Raw genomic sequence first — 15,981 nt, 5'->3', positions numbered from 1 at the left:
TAAATTGGAACCTCATATTTGGCTAAATTTGTATTAATGATTTAAGACATTTTTATATGGTATTTCTTCCCTTACGGATGGGCTGTTCATGTATGTTCTAATGGAGAGTGGTTCTTGTTCCTATCTGTTTGATTTAATTCTTTGTTATACATCTTGGTTATCAGACCTTAATCAGAGAAATTTGCACCAAAGATTTTCTCCTCCAGTGATTTTTCTTCCCTTCCAATTCTAATTGAATTGCTTTTGTTTTTGCAAAGCTTTTCAATTTTGTGTAAATAAAACTGTCTATTTTATTTTTTGTGACTGTTTATCCCTTGTTTAAGAAATCTTTCTTTATCAATAGCAGTGAAAGGTATCTCATTTCATTCTCTTCTAATTTATATGACCTTTTATATGTAGGTCATGCAGTTGGATATGGAATATAGTTAGACTAGAGACTAGAGACTATTCTAGGATAGATCATCCCAAGCCTAATTTCTCAAAGACTACTTTCCAATATTACCAGTAGTCCCCCCACCCCAAATAGTGAGTCCTTACACTAGTAGTTTGTGTCCTTGGATTTATCAAACACTATGCTATTGTATTCACTTACTTCAGGATTTGGGGCACCTAATCTATTCCAGTGATTAGCTTTTCTATTTCTAAACAGTACCAAATTGCTTTGGTGATCACTGTTTTGTGGTGAAGTTCTGAGATTTAGTACAGCTAAGTTTCCTTCCTTCTCTCCCTTTTTTTTCCTCTTCTGGCACTTGAGATTCTTGACCTTTTGTTCCTCCAGAAGAATTTTTAAATAATTTTGTCTAGTCCTACAAAGTAATCCTTTGGTAGTTTAATATAATTGGTTTGGAACTGAATCTGTAAATCAGTTTAAGTAGTTTTATCATTTTTGGCCCAACCATGAACAACTAATTCCTCTTGATTGTTTCCAACCCCCTCATTTTATGGCTGAGGAAACTGAAACCCAAAGAGATGAAATGATTTGTCCAAGAATATATAAATAAGTAGCAGTGCAAGGATTTGAACTCACACCCTCTCAAAATCAACACTCTTACCACTATATCATAACCTCTAAAATCCTGATCATATAGGCAACAGAACTCTTCAACATTAAATCCATGATCCTATAGGCAACAGAAGGTCATATAGATTGTCTTTGAAGATATCTAGGCCATGGTACGCCCAATGTTATTGAACATTCACTCAACTCTAGATCAGGATGTCAACCACATTTTCCCTTTAATATAGTAACCATAACCTCCCTTTATTTTTAATTCACTTAGCATTCTAACTGTTCTTCCATGTCTTTTTTTGAGTACCTACTGTTTTTGAGTACCTACTTTGTACTGAGTTCTATATGAAGCTATACAAAAAATTATAAGAAGAAGTCTGTATCTTCAAGAAGTTTAAAGTCTAACTTAAGCAGCCAGGTTATGTATTTTGGAAACAGTCAAGTAAAAATGCAAGGCAATGTTTTAAGTACAAAAATGAAAATGGTTGGTAGAAGTAATAGCTGATAGAAATAAGAGATTGTTATGGGCCCTTAATCTCCAGGACAGCCCAATTTTCATTATTATATAATTAATTACAGAGGGAAGATTATAAAAGAAACTAAAACATAAACCTGTCTCCTCTCTATTTTTCTTATAAACAACCACAAAGAGATATCATGATCAAATGGATGGAGTACTAGACCTGGAATCAGGAAAACCTGGCTTAAGATTCCAATTCTGACATTCACTAGCTGTGTGACCATGAGTTAGCCACTTAAATCCTCCGAACTTCTGGCAAATAAATTATGTACAGGCTGTGATCTTCCACACCAACCTAAGCAACAATGGTCAAAGGTTGAATGATTATATCTAATAGACAAAATATTTGTGTGTTTGAATGATGAAGTTTATGTCTGTGCTCCCTTGTGACCAGAGATGTAAGGTTAACTGTGTATTAATAAATCAGAAAGCAAATTTAATATTGTGAAAAACTATGGAATATGAAGTGGGCAATGGACAGTTCAAGTGTTGTGTCTATATACAAAGGATATAAAAAGAATGAGAACATATCCTCTAGCACTTTGGATAGGTCAAAGAGGCTTAAATATACAATGATAGATATTCTCATCAGTAATTTCAGTGTTCCACTGAAATATTAAAACACAACAAGCCTATGGCACTCATTATCGCTTGAGTGATTTGCAAATATGTGAAGGATCTACGATCTTGTCAGCTTGAGGAACTCAATGTGTGGGAAATTAGAGTGGTGTATGGCAAAGCTTAGACAGCACAACATTATACAACCTCAGGTAGAGGGTTGCTTTTGGATGGCTAAGGGACAGGAAAAGATGCTTTCAGGTATCAGCAGGAAGGAAAAGCAAGCATCTTTCTTATTTTTCCCAAAATGTTTTTTATGGAGTCAATAATTCAATTTAAGAATCATTGTGTCCAGCACTGTGCTAGTATCTCAGAATTTAGACACAAAAATGAAATAGTCTTTTCCCTCAGTGAGCTTACATTCTACTGTAATAAAGCCTTTTGAAACAGGAGAAACTGACATAACTGATACTAACTGATTTGGGAGAGAGAACACCCCAACTTATCAGAGTTGTTGCAACCCTAAATCTATTGGGGATGGCCTAGAATTCTGAGATTTTTTTGGACTTGGTTTTGCCTGGTAAAACTGAACCTCCAAAATAACTTCACAGTCATGCTCTAAAGAAAAAAAGGAAGAGAGACAGGCATAGAGATAGAGAAACAGAAGCAGACAGAGACAAAGGCAGAGAGAGATAGAAACATATGGGAGAGAGAAAGAGAGGTAAAGAGAAAGAGAGGTAGAGAGACAGAGACAGAGGCAGAGAAAAGAGAGACAAAGATGGAGACCCTGAGGCAGAAACAGAAAAGGCTACAAACTCAGGCCTCTGCTTCTCAGCCCAGCTCCAGATCAGCGTAGACTCAGGTGGGCAAAACAAGAGCCAGAGGGAGGCCAAGAGTTTTCCTGGGTCACTAGAAGGAAAGGGAAGTAGAGCAGGAGTAGTTATCAGGCTTCAGCAGCATCTAAGAGGACAAAGGTAGCAGCCTTTGGAAACATCAAATCTTTGCTCCTTTCACTAGCTGTCAGGCAAGAAAGCAGAAGCAGGAGTTGACTGAGTCCTTCCCCACACTCACCACATAGACAAGATTTTTCTCCTGAGTGGACCATTATGAATGTTCAGGGCTCTTCTCTGAATGAAACCTTTGCCATAGTAACTAACTACATGAATAAGGTTTCTCTCCTGTGATAGATCCATTGATGACATGTCAGATGGACTTTCTGGTCAAACCTTTTGTCACAATGATCGCATTCCTGGGATTTTTCCCCCTTGATAGATTTTATGGTGGATATGAAGAATTTCTTGATACATACATGCTTTATTATACATATCACATTCAGAAGGTTGCTCCCCTGTGTACAACCTCTGATGCTTAGATAATTGATCCACCAACTCTTCTTCCATATTGATTGCATTTATAGTTTCTCTATGGGCACTTTCCAATATCTAGGCAAACTTGATTGGAATCTGAATTCTCTTCCACACTGTTCATATTTAAAGGATTTCTCCCCCCCCCATGTGCTTTTTCTCTGGTGACATGAAGTCACCCAATTAATCCAGGACTCATTGTGGAATGTTTCTCTACTGGCAAAAGCCAGGTAGGGAAGGGATAGGCCCTTCTACTGGCCTTCTTCCCATTTATCTATCTAGAAGGCATCATTTACTATGATATTGGGAGGGATAGTGGAATTGGGAACCTTATAACATTTCACCCCTAATTACAACCATATTATCAAGAAAAAGAGAAACTGTAAGGCAATCAAGTTGGGGATACCTCATAATTCTGGGGTTTGAATGAAGACTGGGTTTTATTTTTTTTTGTTTCTACAAAGTCTCTAGAAATAGCCCCAAATTTGCACATTTGATTTTATTCAGAATCAATTCAGAGCACCTAGAAAATTAAGTACAACCAGGAATATCATAGATGAGGGTTTTTGTTTGTTTGCTTGCTTATTTGTTTGGGGTTAATATCATTATAATCTAGTGGGCCACTTGTGGTCAAATTGAATTTCTGAGAGAAAGGGATGTATCTTGTGAAGCCATCCGAAATTCAAGAACTCTCCCAGTGTGTGCCCTTTGCTGTCCCAGAGACCGTGTCAATTCTTTGAAGCAGACTGTATTTTGATGGGCAAGACACCAAAGGGTGATGTAAACCTCAAAGGCTAATTGGGTTCCAGTTCCAGTTTATTCTCAGAAAATGTCTCACAAAATCTGTAGAGTGGTTGCTTTGTCTAGCAAGTGTGACCCTTACTGGCTACAAAGGGGCAAGAATTTAATAACCGGACCAAAAACTAAGCTAACATCTTTGTTACCATAGAATGAATGTTAGAGAAAACTCAAAATTCCCAGTTAATTTTGGGGGGAAATGACAAATTACCCCAAATTATTTAAGTTGCTATGTTTTGTGTATCTGAGTTTATACCAAGTAAAAACAATATCTAGCATTTATATAGCACTTTAAGGTCTGCAAAGTACTTTACAAATATTTCATTTGCTTTTTACAACAACTCTGGGAGGTAGATGTTCTTATTATCCCCATTTTACAGATGGGGAATTGAAGCAAACAGAGGTTAGATGATTTGCCCAGACTCATACAGCAAGTAGGTGACTTAGGCTGGATTTGAATTAAGGTCTTCCTGACTCCAGGTCTAACATGCTATCTACTGTGCCACTTATATACTATATTAAATGCAGGATATAGAAAATACTCCCAATTTTTTTCAACTCTAATTCATAAGTATATATCAAAATGGAATTAATATATCTTGGGTACCCAAGTGGTAAATGACTATAGTAGAATGGAGGCAAAAGTCCCTTGAGTTGAGGTTAAGAAACTCTGAGAAAAGGCTTTGGCAAGCAATGAGCTCTTGTGGAAGTCTGTCTGTATGAGGATGAAGGTAGAGGTGAAAAATTTGAGTCGGCTGCTAAAATCCTAGAGAAAGGCGAGAGGAGGGAAGACATTCATTGGTACTAGTGACAAGGATAAGGAGATAATAGTATAGTGAGATGGGATAAACTTCAAAGGAGAGGCACCTTGGCTGAATGAAAGAGCCTAATTGCTTCAGTTGGTGCCAGACTGTCAATCTTGAGATTTGAGGGGTTTTTTTTATTGCATTCAAGGTATTAAAACAAGTACGAAACAACTTTGAAACCAGGATACCACCATACCAATCCACAAAAAATAATGTTGAAGTTTTATGGCAAGTATAAAGAATTTTTACAAATGACTAGATACTAAACTAAGGCAGAAATTTTTAAAAAGCCCATGTAACATGAAATAAGTTGAAGTTTTGTGTGGTTGATTATCTGTGTGTGTGTTCAATGTAGATTCCCAAACTAGCCAAAGTGGGACAGTTACCATACTTTAAATATGCATAACCACCACAACTTGAAAGAAAAGGCATCTTATAGTATTACTGTGAACATAATTATCAGGGCCCACTGCTTCTATTTAAGAGCCTTTGCCATGACATGCCTAACTCCCTTTTTCGGCTTGAAGAAAGTATAACTTTTAAATAATTTCTTTATTAAAAGAGAAGGAAAAAATTGCAATCCACAAAAATTCTGGAGATACAAAGTCAAAAGTGACTGTCTCAAGTCTCACAAGAATTTATATTCTATGAAGGGAGACAAGATATACTTATAAATGTGTACAAAATACATACAAAATGGGGAAGCCAACTGGCACAGTGGATAGAACACTAGACCCGAAGTCAGGAAGACTTGAGTTCAAATCTGGCCTCAGACACTTACTAGCTGTGTGGCTCTGGGCAAGTCACTTAAGCCCGTAATAATAAGTGGCCTCAGTTTTCTCACCTGTAAAATGAGCTGGAGGAGAAAACTGCAAACCCCTCCAGTATCTTTGCCAAGAAAACCCCAAAGGAGTCACAAAGTGTTGAACATGACTGAACAGCAACAAATATACAAAATGAATACTAAGTTGTATTGGGAGAAGGTATTAGCAGAATCAGCAAAGTTTTTATATAGACAATCTCTCAGGGCTTAAGTTTTATCATGTGTAGTAACATGTGGTGGACTGGATGCTTTCTAAGGTCTCTTTCTATGAGCTCTATGATCCGATGAGAGATGAAGTGATGGTAGCAGATGAAGGGTCTGGAAGTGGCAGTGGGATGAAGGAATACACCGACTTCACTTCCAGGCCTTGTGAAATAGAGAATGGGAAAAGGAATGAGCAACACTAGGAATGAGCAGGTAGAGCTGTGTTCCCAGACAAAAGCCAGACTTCACTTAATTTAAAGAGATAGTGAGAAGAATATGGGAGAAAAATAAAGGAGCAGAAAATAAGGAGGTTGTGTTAACAATGAAGCAGAAGTCACAAAGGGCATAATGGAAAGGGTGGGCTGGGGAGGATGGAGGAAGGGAGAAGGAAACAGAACTGCAAGGAATACTGATGTACCAGAAAGGTTCAATGATAAGTTACTTAATGTTCTATAGGGACAGGGACTGGAAACGTGATTTCATTTTATTCATTTCATTTATCTCATGATAAAGAGAATATCCAGGTGAGGAAATTTCCTCTATGAATGAAGGCTGGCATCTCTGAAACTTACAGACCAAGAGACAGTAGTAGTCTAGAGCACATAGAGGTTAATCAATTTGTCCAGGGTCACACAGCTGACATGTGTAAGAGGCAAAATTTGAACCCAGGTGTTCTGGCTTTGAGACCTGCCTTATATTGACGCTATCACACTAATGAGGTACACCCTGCCTTTCTAATGTTCAACATTCTGTTTACAGGTAAGGTACCTTACCTGTTTTCCCAGTTCAGTTCTTTCAATCATGTCTGACTCTCTGTGACCCTATTTGGGGGTTTTCTTGGCAAAGATACTAGAGTGATTTAACATTTTCTTCTCCAGCTAATATTACAAATGAGGAAACTGAGGCAAACAGGGTTAAGTGACTTGCCCAGGGTCACACAGCTAATAAGTGTCTGAGATAAGATTTGAACTCAGGAAGATAAGTCTTCTTTGTTCCCAGCCTAGTACCCTATCCACTGCACCACCTAGCTGCTCCTACCTGTTTACAGGTAATGTCAAAAAAGCCTAATGTCATATGCAATATCCCACAACCATGGTGTTCCCATATTAGTAGGAATAAAAAAAAAATCCAAGAAGCCAAAAACTGACTTTCTCTTTGTTACTTACATCAAGAGAAAGAGTATATCAGAGCAGAGATTACTGGTCTTAGCATCAGGAAGATCTGAATTCAAATCCTACCTTAGATACTTACTACTGTGTAATAATGAAAAAGTAATTTAACCGCTCTGAGGTTCAGTTTCCTTATCTTTAAAGTCTAGGCCTAACAGTATCTCTCTCAGCAAGGCTTGTGAGATAATGTATGTAAAGTGTTTTGCAAATCTTCAAGTCCCATATAAATGTCAGCTGCGATTTTTATTAAGTTGGCAAAGAGATGGGCAAAAATCATTGAAGTCCGTAAAAACAAAACCAAGTAAAACAATTGGAGGCCATTGAAAATGAAAAGGCAGCCAATCTGGCAATATCATTTCTACATTCCAGGAGAATTATAGCAAAGATTACATCTGTATACAGCACCTTCTTCTGGTCTGTTACACAGAAGGCAATAAAAACATTCCTGAGAGGTACAAATTAAGAAAGAAAGGTATCATGTGAAATCCTGCTTGCATCATCTTGCAAACAAGGAGCAGCATGAACCTCCACATAGAGATGGGCAGTCCCATCTGTAATGCACTGGATTGGGTTGGGTTGCATGACACAGTTTTATTTCAACCTGTCAGGCAACTCTCATTTCTGTGAGGAAATCCAGGCAGAAAGAAACATGACTTTAAAATAGGAAAGAAATGCAATGCTGGAAATGTAATCAATGTTATAGTAAAGTGTCAGTTCAGTATAATTCGACATCACTGTAGATAGAAGGGAATTAGAGGTAGCTGAATCTTCTGAAGGAAACATTCTTGAACGGGCTACCTTTCTTAAAGACTAATCAGAGCAGCAGGAGCTATCCAGGTGAGGCAAATTCAGAAGAACCTGTAGTAAAGGGCTAGCTCTGCCTTAGCTGGGCGTGACAGCCTGGACCCACACAAATGGGTTGCAGCAGACTGGAAGAATTCTTTGCTATAATTTGTTTTTGATCTTGCTTCTATTCTGTTATCAATCCCTTCTGTGACCCTATGATTCCATGACCTATATGCCAATTTCGAACACTGGCTTTTATCCTTAAAAAAATTTTTTTAATGTCTTTGTTGAATTCTTTTTTTTTTAACATCACCTTAATTAATTTTTTTTTTCTCTACTTCCTTTCAGAAAGCCTTTGGTCAGAATAAAGAAATTAAAGTTCTGCAAGACTAACCAATGTGTTTTTAAAAAATGTTATATTTCGTTTCCCATGACCTGGTACTCCATTTCTACAAATGAATAGGGAAAACTGTTTTCTCCTATCTTTTCTTTTGAGACCAAGTTTGGTCATTATAATTTCATAGTATTCACTTCAGATCATTTTGTCATTTGTTTTTTCTTCTATTGTTGTAGTTACTGTGTATATTGTCTTGCTGGTTCTGCTTATTTCACTCTGCATCAATTGATATAATGATTTGTAGGTTTCTTTGTATTCATCATATCCATCACCTCTTATAGCACAGTAATATCCCATTACATTCATATGCCACAATTTGTTTAGTCATTCTCCAATCAACCTGTACCTTTGATTCCAATTCTTTACCATCAAAAGTGCTACTATAAATATTTTATTGCATATAGGGGTCTTGCTTTTTTGATACTAACCTTCTGGGATTTATGCCTAGCAGTAAAAGCAGCCATAGCAGATTCAAAGGGAATGGACATGTTAGTCACTTTCTTTGCATAATTCTAGATTGCTTTCCAGAATGGTTGTACCAAGGTACCATTCCACAAACCATGCATTCATGTGCCTGTTTCTACAACCCCTCCAATACGGACAAATCCCATCTTTTGTCATATTGTCCAGACACTGGCTTTTAAACATAAATCTTTAGACTCCTATCTGCAGAGAATATGCAGAGACCTGGCATACTATCTATGTCACTTCCCTACTGCCAACACTGGAAGACTTAAATCATTACCATGGAAAAGGTAAGTGGCACAGTAGATAGAGTGCTGGGTCTGGAGTCAGGAAAATTCATCTTCCTGAGTTCAAATCTGGCCTTAGACACTTACTAGCTGTGAGACCCTGGGTAAGTCACTTAATCCTGTTTGCTTCAGTTTCTCATCTGTAAAATGAGCTGGAGAAGGAAATCTTTGCCAATAAAATCTCATCAGAGAATAGGTCACATGTATGTATTTATTGTCCTGGTTAATAGTATTTTAACTAGTATTTTTCAGAATATGTAATCAAATGAAGGCTACTGAACCAGTTGTTAGCATACTGAAGCTTCAGGATTTTAATGGTAAGCTCCAAAATTGACTCCAAGTAGAACTAGATGTGGGGTAGCTAGGAGGCGCAGTGGGTAGAGCGCCCGCCCTGGAATCAGGAGGACCTGAATTCAAATTTGGCCTTGGACACTTGATACTTGCTAGTTCCGTGACCCTGGGCAAGTCACTTAACCCCATTGCCTAGCCAAACAAAACAAAAAAAGACAGAAACAAGAACTATATGTTTACTTTTTGTATCAGGGTTAGAAGATTGTAATAACCGAGTGACTTGTTCCTTTCCATAGAATGATACCATGTGTTATACATCTCCTTATTTTAACATCTTTACAACCTCATCATCGTGGGTATACTCTCCACCAGTCCAGATCACATCTATCCATGCCTCCTCGTTTGTCCAATTCTTGTTCGTTTGTTTCCCATAACCCTCCATAATAGATCTACTCAATGCTATAAGCCATCCTCTGGGTCTTTCCACCTGCCCATCAGCTATTTTTTGTCCTTGCTACATGACTAGCACAACTCATTTTTAGGTCACATATATCCTTGATGTTGTCTGTTATTCTCACATGCATATAAGTCATAATTGTTAGCAAGTTACACTCTCCTTTTGTCCCCCAACCCCCTCATGTTTTCTCTACTTTTTAAGGTGCTTTACTATTCATTTTGATTTTCCCCCCTGAAATCATGGGTAGTTGGTCATTCAACAAGCATTTATTATATACTTACTACACATGTAAAGCAGTGTGCTAAGTGCCCTGCCCTCAAGGAGCTTACATTCCAGTTGGAAGAGATAATACTTAAAAAGGAGCTAGAAAGTCAGTGAGGTAGAAAGAGGTAAATGTACCCATGCAAAGTCATGGTGGAAAAGTCCAAAGAGTGAGAAGCAGAGCCAGGAGAGAAATGAAGGGTGGGCAGCCTAGGCCCTTTCTCAAAATGGAGGCTCTGCAAGGAACTCACCAGTAAGAGAAGAGGACTAGAGGGGTGGTGAGATTTTCCAGGGTGGGAAGGTAGCTAGAGGCAGAGTAGCAAATTCTTAAGAATCAGAAGAGGAAATGGTGTATCAGAATTGCACAGAAGTAGAGGAGACTTAATTGGATTGGAGAAATTGTGCAGCACTTTCAAGGATCCCAAACTTCTCTATCACAAAAGCCCTTCTTTTAAATACCAAAATCCCTGCAGTGATGCTATAGGGCTATACATCCATGTAGCTATAACCTCAGAGAGTTTGATGGATTAGTGATTTCACCTAGGCTAGTGCTTCCTCTAATGGTGTAGCTCCCAATCCATCCATGCTTTCTCATTCTGAACAGTTCTTACCTATGTGCTCCTATAAATTCTTTACAAGGGGTCTACTACAGGGAATCTCTTTGACATGCTTGGGGTATTCTTCTGGCTTTCTTGACATTTCATGGACACGAAGAGAGCCTGTGGGCTGTTCATCACTTATCCCTCGTTCTCATTACATGACTGAACCACCTCCTTTTCTAGTCATACCTCCCTCTTATGACATGCTTTATGCCAGTGCAGGAGAGAGAAGAAGGCTATGTCAGGTTCAAAAATTAGTAAGTATGACAAAATTCACAATAGTCAAGATTATCCTTGAAAACCCCTTACATCATCCATAAAGTACATTCTATTATCTTTACAATTGTACTCAGAAAAGGGTTTTGGTTTTTAGTCATTTTCAGTTGTGTCTGACTCTTTGGGACCCCTTTTGGGGGTTTCTTGGCAAAAATGCTGGAGTGGTTTGCCATTTCCTTCTCCTGCTCATTTTATAGGTGAGAAAACTGAGGCAAACAGGGTTAAGTGACTTCCCCAGGGTAAGAAAGGGGTTATGGATTATTTAAAACAGGAATTCTCAATCTTCTTTGTGTCCATGGATCCCTCTGACAGCCCAATGAATCCTATAAATCATTTCTTAGAAAAAAAAAGGTTTTGAATGAATAAGATAAAATGCATAAGATTGCAAAAGACACCTGTTGTATTTAAATACAATTATAAAAGTATTCAAAGTTTCAAGATTAGTGAGCCCCCCCCTTGAAATCTATCCATAGATCCCCCTTTCCCTCTTGTGAGGGGCCTGTGGACCCCAGGTCAAGAACTCCTTAGTTAAAAGAATGCAGTCTATGCTAGAGAACAGATTCTGAATCTGCGATAGTTGCTATTGCAACAAATAAATATATACATTTTATTTTTCACAATACCTAGTTAAAGTATAGATCAGGAGAAATGAATGAGGACTTCTGCTTAAGGAGAAGAATACCAATCAGGTCAAAACTTAGCTCGAAGGAAAGCTGATGATTAGGGAAGAAATACTCTTCAACGGATTTCCTGCATGAGGGTGATTATGTTCAAGGGCGACCACGTGACCACATTTCTTCTTGTTTCACCATGAGGAAAGAGTATACAAGGAAGTCAAAATAGAACCCAGCTAGAGCTGGCAAAAAAAAAAATGCTAAAAAGATCAACTAAACCTATTTACATGTACTCATGTACATGATGTCTCCCTTGTGATGTTGCCAGCTATTTGAGAATGGAGTCTATGACATTTTTAAAAAACTTATTTTATTTTTAATTTATGGAATAAAACAAGCATTTCTATAACATACTATACTAAAAAAGATGATTGCACATGAAAGTGCAAATCAACTGTGTATAAGTTGCTATTCCTTTTAAATATACAACAAAGTTACCATGTAAATTTCTTTTTTTCTTTTTGTATATTTAAAAACAATAGCAAGCTATACATAGATTTGTAGTTTCATGTGCGATCATTTTTTTATTTTACTATGTTATAGAAATGCTTGTTTTATTCCATAAATAAAAAAATTTTAAAAAGAGAATACAGCCTATGATATCCATTTTTATATATCCTACAAAATGCCAAGTATGGTGCCTTGTATGTCACAGGAGTGTAATAAGTGCTTGCTGAACGAATTTGTTACTTGAAATAGTTATGATAGGGCAGCTAGGTGGCAAAATGGATAGAGCATTGGCCCTGAAGTCAGGAGGACCTGAGTTCAAATCTGGCCTCAGACCAAACACTTGACACTTACTAGCTGTGCGACCCTGGACAAGTCACTTAACCCCAATTGCCTTAAAAGGAAAAAAAAACTGCAAAAAAAAAAAATAAATAGTTATGAGAGTTACCTGAAAATCAAAGAAAATTTTTTAAACTATCCTTCAAGATTGCTGGGAGAAAAGGACAAAAAACTACTTGAAATAATAAACAACTTAGCAAAGTTGCAAGCTATAAAATAAACTCACGTAAATCATTGGCATTTCTATATATAACCAACAAAGCCCAACAGCAAGAGATAGAAAGAGAAATCCCATTTAAAGTTACTGTAGACATTATAAAAATATTTAGGAGTCTACCTCCTGAAACAATCCCAGGAACTATAGGAATACAATTACAAAACACTTTTCAGACAAAGTCAGATCTAAATAACTGGAAAAACATCAGTTGCTTATGAGTAGGCTGAGATAATATAATAAAAAAGACAATACTACCTAAGCTAATTTACTTATTCAGCACCATATCAATAAAACTACCAAAAATTATTTTATAGAGTTAGAAAATATAATAACAAAATTCACTGGGAAGAACAAAAGGTCCAGAATATCAAGGGAACTAATGAAAAGTAATGCAGGGGAAGGTGACCTAGCCATTCCAGATCTTAAATTATATTATAAAGCAGCAATCATCAAAACTGCTTGGTATTGGCTAAGAAATAGAGTGGTGAATCAATGGAATAGATTAAGTATACAAGACATAGTAGTCAATGACTATAGTAATCTATTATTCGATAAGCCCAAAGACCCCAGCTTCTGGGATAAGAACTCACTCTGACAAAAACTGCTGGGAAAACTGGAAAAGATATGACAGAAACTAGGCATAGATCAAAAATCTCACACCATATACCAAAATAAAGTCAAAATGGGTTCATGATTTAGATATAAAGGCTGATACTATAAACAAACTGGGAGAGCAAGGAATAGTTTACTTATTAGATTTATGGAGAACAGAAGAATTCATGACCAAACAGGAGACAGAGAACATTATGAAAAGCAAAATGGATAACTTTGATTACATTAAATTGAGAAGTTTTTGTACAAACAAAAGCCAATGCAACCAAGATTAGAAGGAAGGTAGAAAATTGGGAAAGAATTTTTATAACCAGTCTTTCTGATAAGCCTTATTTCTAAAATATATAGAGAATTAAGTCAAATTTGTAAGAATACAAGTCATTCCCCAATTGATAAATGGTCAAAGGATATGAACAAGTAATTCTCAAATGAAGAAATTAAAGCTATCTATAGTCATATGAAAAAATGCTCTAAATCACTATTGATTAGAAAAATGCAAATCAAAACAACTCTGAGGTACCACATCACACCTATCAGATTGGCCAACATGACAAAACAGGAAAATAATAAATGTTGGAGAAGATGTGGGAAAATTGGAACACTAATGCATTGTTGGTAGAATTGTGAAATGATCCAACCATTTTGGAGAGCAATTTGGAACTATGCCCAAAGGGCTATAAAAATGTGCATACCATTTGACCCAGCAATAGCACTTCTAGTGCTATATCCCAGAGATATCGTATAAATGGGAAAAGGACCCACATGTATAATAATATTTATAGCAGCTGTTTTTATGATGACAAAGAATTGGAAATTGAGAAGATGCCCACCAATTGGGGAATGGCTGAACAAGTTGTGGTATATGAATGTAATGGAATACTATTGTGCTATAAGAAATGATGAACAGGCTGACTTCAGAAAAACCTGGAAAGACTTCTTTGGTCTGGTGCTGAGTGAAGTGAGCAGAACCAGGAGAACATTGTACACAGTAACAGCCACATTTTGCAATGACTAATGTTGATAGACTTAACCCTTCTCAGTGATACAAGGATCTAAGACATCTCCAAGGGCCTCATGATGGAAAATGCTACCCACAAAGAAGAAAGAATTATGGAGTTTGAATGCAAATCGAAGCATACTATTTGCTATTTTTTTCTTTTGTTATGTTTTGTCTCCTCTTTCTGGTGGTTCCTTTTATTGACTCTAATTCTTACTCACAACATCACTAATATGAAAATATGTTTAATAGGAATGTGTGTGCATAACCTATATCAGATTGCGTGCTGTCTTGGGGAGGGTGGTGTGGAGGGAGAGGGAGAAAAATTTGAAGCTCAGAAGCTTATGGAAGCAATTGTTGATAATTCAAAATAAATTAATTTAAAAAATAAATAAATTTTAAACCATCCTTCAAGATTGTTAGGAGAAAAGGACATAAGAAATTGCAAAGTACACTATAAATGTGAGTTATCACTATTATTGCTATTACTAAGAGAGAGAAAAAAAGCCTTTGGGACATGAATTATACAAATTTACTGACTTTGCAGATAAAATTATTCAGCTATCCCTCAGTTTTCCACTTTAATTTGCCTATGCCATGTTAAAAGTTGCTAAGTAAAACATTTGATACCTTTTTTGTCTATGACCAATGCTATGACCAAATATCTGTGTCTAATGGATGGTAAAGTGTATTTGTGCATCTATAATGAAGGACCCAGGAGAAAATGGTGATAAACAGATTTCCCAATCAGTGAGGCAGTACTTGATGATTCTATTACCTCATCTTGGGTAACTCCTTGGAAGAGAAAGATCTATTATGCCTTAACCTGTTCTTTGTCACCCCTGTTGTTTCAATGTCAAGGCAAAGAATGTCTCCAGACCTGTTATAATATCAATCATCGTAACAGACTGATGTGAACAAACATAGTTAGGTTGTGGTAATCAAAAACCTAGTAGGAAATGTTTAGGCAGATCGAAAGATTACATATTCAGACAAGAAAGCCACACAGAAGCAGTCACATTATCGTTGAAATCCACAAACAGGACTAATATATTACTCTTGCCTAAAGTGTTGGGAGATTTCTTTAGCAAGTCCTCAGCTCATGTTATATGTTTAGTTAACAGAAGAGACAGTAAAACAAAACAAAATAAAAATCCTTATCCTTTAAATAGGTAAAATTCCTCATTTGCTGGATTCAGGACAAGGGCAACATTATCACACTCATGTTTTTAATGCAACTCTTTGCAGCTATTTTTTTTTTTGGCTGGGTAAGGATCTAGGGGAGAAAGGAAGAAGATGAAGTCATTTGTAGGTAAGGGCTTGGAGGCTTTATAAATCAGAATGTTGAACCTGGAATAAACTTTAAAGATGATCTTGTCCACCTCTGCATTCTATTATGCATTCCTAACTCCTACACCATGTCAGTGCTTGTGACACATAATGCCACTTTAAATGGAAACAAAATTAAGTGATTTCTTCAGGATATCTATTGTTTCCTTAAATACAGTCCTATTTTGTTGGCATCTAATATCTCTGGCAAAACAATTCTTCTGCTGTACCTTGACTTAGGGTCCCTGAATGTCTCTCTAATCTCCCAGTTCCATTCTGGTTTTACTTCCCTCTCT

This window comes from Phascolarctos cinereus, unplaced genomic scaffold (assembly GCF_003287225.1).
Source record: "Phascolarctos cinereus isolate Bilbo 61053 unplaced genomic scaffold, phaCin_HiC Scaffold_4;HRSCAF=312, whole genome shotgun sequence".
NCBI lineage: Eukaryota > Metazoa > Chordata > Mammalia > Diprotodontia > Phascolarctidae > Phascolarctos > Phascolarctos cinereus.
This window is presented reverse-complemented; position numbering follows the sequence as displayed.